The sequence below is a fragment of the Etheostoma cragini genome, chromosome 2, assembly GCF_013103735.1.
Source record: "Etheostoma cragini isolate CJK2018 chromosome 2, CSU_Ecrag_1.0, whole genome shotgun sequence".
NCBI lineage: Eukaryota > Metazoa > Chordata > Actinopteri > Perciformes > Percidae > Etheostoma > Etheostoma cragini.
In genome coordinates this window covers 3715603-3721529 of record NC_048408.1, presented here as the reverse complement: position 1 = coordinate 3721529, position 5927 = coordinate 3715603, and the positions used below count along the sequence as shown (strand labels likewise).

General features: G+C 40.6%; 1 long non-coding RNA gene across 1 annotated transcript in view; it reads right to left on the bottom strand.

Moving 5' to 3' along the window:
• Window positions 1–389: 389 nt before the first annotated feature.
• LOC117935178 overlaps window positions 390–5927 on the bottom strand; it is a 22004-nt gene continuing 16466 nt past the window's right edge. The window contains exon 3 of the long non-coding RNA XR_004654701.1: window positions 390–455. This is a non-coding gene — a long non-coding RNA (uncharacterized LOC117935178). The remainder of the gene's footprint in view (window positions 456–5927) is intronic.

Sequence of the window (5927 nt, the reverse complement as noted above, 5' to 3'; positions counted from 1 at the left end):
ACAAAGTGCTTCACAATAAATAAATTAAAAAATTAGAAAAAAAAACACACTTCAAGGGGCTAAAACATTGGCTGTGGGGAGGGGCTAACAAGGGCTTTCTTCTGAGTCTCCCTCTAAGACCCCCAAAGTATTTTATGCAAAATATTGATGTTATAAAATAATAACAATACTGACAATAATATTAATAATAACAATAATAATCCTGCCCTGGAGAAACCTTTACTGTTGTATGTATGCATTGCCTTTTCTTGCGCTCCTACATTGATTTGGAAGCATGCCCGAGCCAGACCCCCACTCAGGGCGTAGGCTACCTACGTAGGGAGCTCCAGGATCCTGTTGCCGTCACAACCCCGCTCCCACCCCTAACGTGTGAAATTCTGACCCTTGGTCAGTGTCTCTGAGCATCAGATCCAACGCAAAACGCACCCTTTAGCGTCTGTATGGAACACACCGGACTTTCACCCTGGAGTCCGTGATTCGTGTCCCATTCTTGACCCGCATGTCACTAAAACATCCATTTTGTAACCCCACCCATCATCTTTTCCTAAACCTAACTTTCCTGTTCTTGTGTGTGTCTGATTTTTACACAAACTGAGCTGAGGATTAGCTGACATTTCCTTGGTATTTCACATTGAAGGTACTCATGTGTGGCCTGGATGACACCAGACCCACAGTCGTACCTGGGACTGGGGAAGGTTCCTTCACAGCCCATTTCCCAAGGGGCGTCATTAACGGACGCCACTCAAATAGTAGTCAAAGCAAGACTACGTTCATGCCTACCTGGAACATATGGCTGAAACAAACACAACAAGGCTATTACACCTGAATGAGTGGATATCATCAAATGCTGGATATATGTTGATTTAGATGTGTTGGACACACACATGAAGAACATAGTTGAATGGAGGTATAAAAGACACGGTAACTGGCTTGCATCTGGCAAAAGAAACATCAATACCTTGTGATGCATCTCAGAAAAAAACGTACTCAAATTTAAAGCTACTTCAATGTAATTGGCTCACGCAGACATACACAACTCAATAGTACTATGTTCATCTTGTCTGTGAACGTTCCATGTGACCCGATTATGCAACCGATGAAACAACTCTAAATCGGAAATCTTGCTATACTACAATGCAAAGAGGACTATAGCTCTCTGCCACAATTGAATACTGGAGCGACCGCTTTGTTTTGCTTTTTTTTACAAAAATGACACTAAAATATACTTGAACCAAAATATCAAACTAAGGCAACATTAGAGCCAACATACAAATCGGCAACCTCACAGCGAGCTGCCAACATTCTCTTTTCTTTTTCTTCTCCTTCTTCTTCTTTTTCCTCTTGTATTTTGCAGATAACTACTTTTGCGTTATACCAACAACAACTGTACAGGAGTATGTAATACTACGAACTTCATAGAGTCAAGGCCACAGACTGTTTGGTCTTGGCTTGAATTAAGTCAAAACAAACAAATAAAAACATAAAAACAACAAAAAAAACTACATTCTTTTCATTAAACCAGTATTATGAAGAAAAACTAAGTATCTTCCTTTCAGTCATGCCATTTTCTTCTAGTACCACAAGTATTCAGTTGTCCCTTCCATTTCCTGCCAGTTGCATTCTACTGCAAATACATTTCTCACACACAAACAGTACGTGTTTTTCATCTTCTTTGCCTCGGCAATTTATTCATAAAACAGTAAAATTCTATTTGCAAAATTAGCATTTAATCCTGTGTGACCTAATCTAAGTCTGGTACAGACCAGTATAAACTGAGCGAAGTAACCATTTTACAGGTTACGTTCTTCTGTATTTCACATAATTCCACATCATAATTCCTAAACATTTATTTTTCAGCATCTTTTCACAGTTTTATCAGCCTCCCCATTCCCTTTAATACCTATACGTGCTGGAACACAACCAAACTGAATCTTGAGACCAAAGTTCCTGAGATGTGTAACATACTCCTTTCTTCTCCTGATGACCTTTTAAATCCGCCCCCCCACCCATTGACCATACCACCTACACAGGTGATTATAGGGTGAGCTAACCTGAGCAAGCAGCATTTATTTTTAAGTTACTCAAAACATCTACACTACACATGGATAGATCAGGTCCAGCCAACATTACTATTTATACATGTATGTGCACCCACTACAATAGGCACCACAAATATTGTTAACATGTCATCTACTGCAGAACTCTCACCTATTGTTGTTCACCTTAGGATAGCTAGAGAGATGGGGGCTGACACACAGCACAGGGCAGCAGAACGGGTTCGAACCCGGACCCCTGCAAAGGACTCAGCCAACATGGGGCGCACGCTCTTACTGGGCGAGCTAGAGGCCAGCCCGATATATCACTACCCATGAGTTTCATCTTTTTGGGTAAAGGACTTTAGCGGCCAATCACAGTGGACACATACTCTATAATCATTTAGTGTAAACAATAACTTTTTTAAATTTGTTTTGTTTAAGCTGTAAGAGTCACTTCCAAATACAGAATATTGCTGAAATCAGTGGCACATGACACGTGGCAACAAAGTTGTTTTGCATGAGGCTTGTAATCGTTTTTTTCAAAAACTTTATTTGTCAAAACAAACTCCTATCTGTAAAGGATGTACACGTGACTGCTTAATGAATCCTTTGAGTCCTGTTATGTCTGTTTTATCATTTGGGGCTTCTTTTGTCACCATCATTGTTGCTTTAATTAACGTGACTCATCTTTAGTCTTCAACAACTAGTGATGAGGAGTACCTCCGGCTCTGCCTTAACAAGCCATGAACACAGGGCAATTGTTTTCTGAGGTCATAATTCCTTCTCTCTGGATGTCATTTACTGCTCCGGTAGAAAATCAGGAACCATCACCTGAACTTAATCAAAATTTTGCCAGGCTTTAAATGGAAAACATTTCACAGATTGTTCCGGTATTTCCCCTTTTTAATTAAGAATGCAACGTCTTATCATGCGCCAGGGTTGACAAATCACCGTAAATGTATTTGTTACACTCTGAAAGAAGTTCAGAAACTTCTCAGAGAGCAACTACTTTTACCTACCACTTCCACATAGATGTGTGTGTGTGAGTGCGGGGGGGGGCAGTGTGTGTCGTCTAATCCCAAAATTGGGGTCTTCATTTTGAGAATGTTCAATGCTCTACAGAGAGGCTTTGCTCTCACATTGGAGTTTAAGAAAAGGTTGATTGTGGTTTTTCTGGTTCTATTGTTCTTGACTTGTACCAACGGCTTGAATAGGGATACATTTTCACTTTTTAATGATTCTTTCATTTTACTGTAATACATATTTACCTTAAACTGCTGTGCCCTGCAATGTCCTGCAGTGCCCTGCTATTCCATGAACTACTGCAACTACTCTCTCTAGTCCCTGCTCCATTATCTTGATGGTGACTGTTATTGCCACCATTCATTACACCCCCAACCGGCCCCGTCAGACACCACCCACCAAGAGTCTGGGTCTGTCCCAGAGTTCTTCCTAAAAGATGTTTTTCCTCGCCACTGTCGCACTAATTGCTTGCTCTTGGTGGAATTACTGGAATTGTTGGGTCCTTATAAATTATAGAGTGTGGTCTAGACCTTCTCTGTAAAAACTGTAAAGTGCCTTGAGATCACTGTTGTTATGAATTGGTACTATAATTAAAATTGAATTGAACTGAAATTAAACTTCTGAACTGCTCAATAGTGCTTCACACACAACACACTTGATGCTGTTTGGGAAAGTGAGGAAATCCATACAACCAAAAGCAAAAACACCCCCCCCCCGTGAACACTCGCACAGCTTTACACATATTTGAACCCAGAGGTCATGCAGGCACAGTTAAAGCCAACCTGGGTTTTTGATTGTTCTCAATGTTACTACCAGAATAAATAACGGGAGACATAAGTTCTGTCACCATATGCCATGTTTCTGAAATGGAAGGAGGGACAAAAGGCCAGTTTTGAGCTGCTGGAGTTTCAGGAGAGCAAAAATACATGCAAGGGCAAGAACATGCAGCGCTACAGAAAGTGCTTAACAAATAACAAGGTTTTTATACTCAACTGGGCACCAGTGAAGGAAAGCAATTAAAAAAAAAACTTGTTTGGAGTCTAGCTGCAGATTTTGGTGGTGATGGTGCAGTGGATGGGACACACAGGCTTTCTGGGTTCAATTCCCACTGTGATACATCAACCCATGTGTCCCCGAGCAAGACACTTAACCTCTAGTGGCTCCAGAGACCTGCACCTTCTGATACAGAGCAACTGTAAGTCTCTTTGGATAAAAGCTAAATTACATTTAATGTAATGTTACTTTCTGTTCACATGAAGGTAGGTAAAGAAGCACCAAAATATGGAGGGACAGGAAAAGATGGACATTGGTGAATATGAGGTGTATGATTGATTTTCATGTCAGAAAACAGAAAGGAAGGAGCTGATCTTGAAAATGAGGATGTTTCTCAAATGTTACTCCACAACAAACTTAGCTGCACAAGTTTAAATGGAAATTGCAAAAGTAACCTAAATGCTTAGGGATTTTCTTTTTTTTTGTGGGGGGTTGGGTTTGAAAAATGACGACCACAATTCCAGATGAATTTTGATCATGCTTTGGAAGGTTTTAAACCATTTGATTTTGCTTCTGTCATGGCTGTACTTATGGTCGATGTATCGATTCCTTCTCTAGATTTAAAAAAGTTAAAGAAAAAAAAGAGTTTTTAAGAACCGTTTGGGTGCTGAAAAATGTACGGAAAACTAGTAACTGTGTCTAATAGAAACACGTAAAAATGTGATGTATTTGTTGTCTTTTCTGTACATTCTGGCTTTAACAAGGTCTCATCCTCTTAACAGGTTTGATGTGGAGATGATTTCTAAAGAAAACACGTGATGATGTTTTGAAAGTGCAAAACAGTTTTTTACAAAAATTAAGACATTTGCACGAGGAAATGAAGTGTTTGATGCTCCAAATCAGACCCCCCCCCCCCACCCCATTGATATGACACATAAAAATGTAATAATTATTACAGGTACCAAATACTAAATCAGGTTTCAAGACTTTAATAAATATGTTAGATCCTGAGAAATTTCCATATCCAAAAATGCAGCTAAAAGCATGTAATATGTGTTATATGTGTAGCTACAGGAAAGTATCCTTAACCTAATCTTAAATACAAGGCAGGCACAACACTGGCCGTGTCTACATGAACTAGGAAAGGGGATTTGTTTGATCCATCTTTCATTACGATCCCTCTCCTTCAGATTTCTGCTCTGCCGTTCAGCGTTGCATCACGGCTTTCACCGCGGCATCCTGGGGGAATTTGACTTTCTGGAGAATCTGTGTCTCGGATCGTCTCCTGATTTGTTGAAAATATGGAAAGAGGGCTTTTTTTGGTTTGTGAGGCTGGGTGTGGGGGTTAGGAAAGAAGGAGAGAAACGGATTGAGGGGGTGATGAAAAGAGGGATGTGCACGAGAGGAAGGTGGCGAGGAGTTAAAGAGGGGGAGGTGGTGAAAGACAAGTGGAAACAAAAGAGAACATAAGGATAAAGGGGGAGGGGGAGAGAGGGTAAAAGGAACAAAAAGAAGCATGGAAGAGAAAAGAAAGTTAATAAGGGGAAAGGGTGGAGGTTAGAGCTAAGCATTCCTCCTGAGCAGCTTTTTGCGCACTGTTCTGTCTCTTCATACTCTAAGTAGTTCCTATTACATTTACACAAGTTGCACTTAGCACCGCTGCCAGCGACATTTCCTTGTCAAAGTTGTGTACCTTGTGTGTGTGTGTGTGTGTGTGTGTGTGTGTGTGTGTGTGTGTGTGTGTGTGTGTGTGTGTGTGTGTGTGTGTGTGTGTGTGTGTGTGTGTGTGTGTGTGTGTGTGTGTGTGCGTGTGCGTGTGTGTGTGTGTGTGTGTGTGTGTTAGGTCTTCAGGACATTTAGTTATTTTTATTGCCA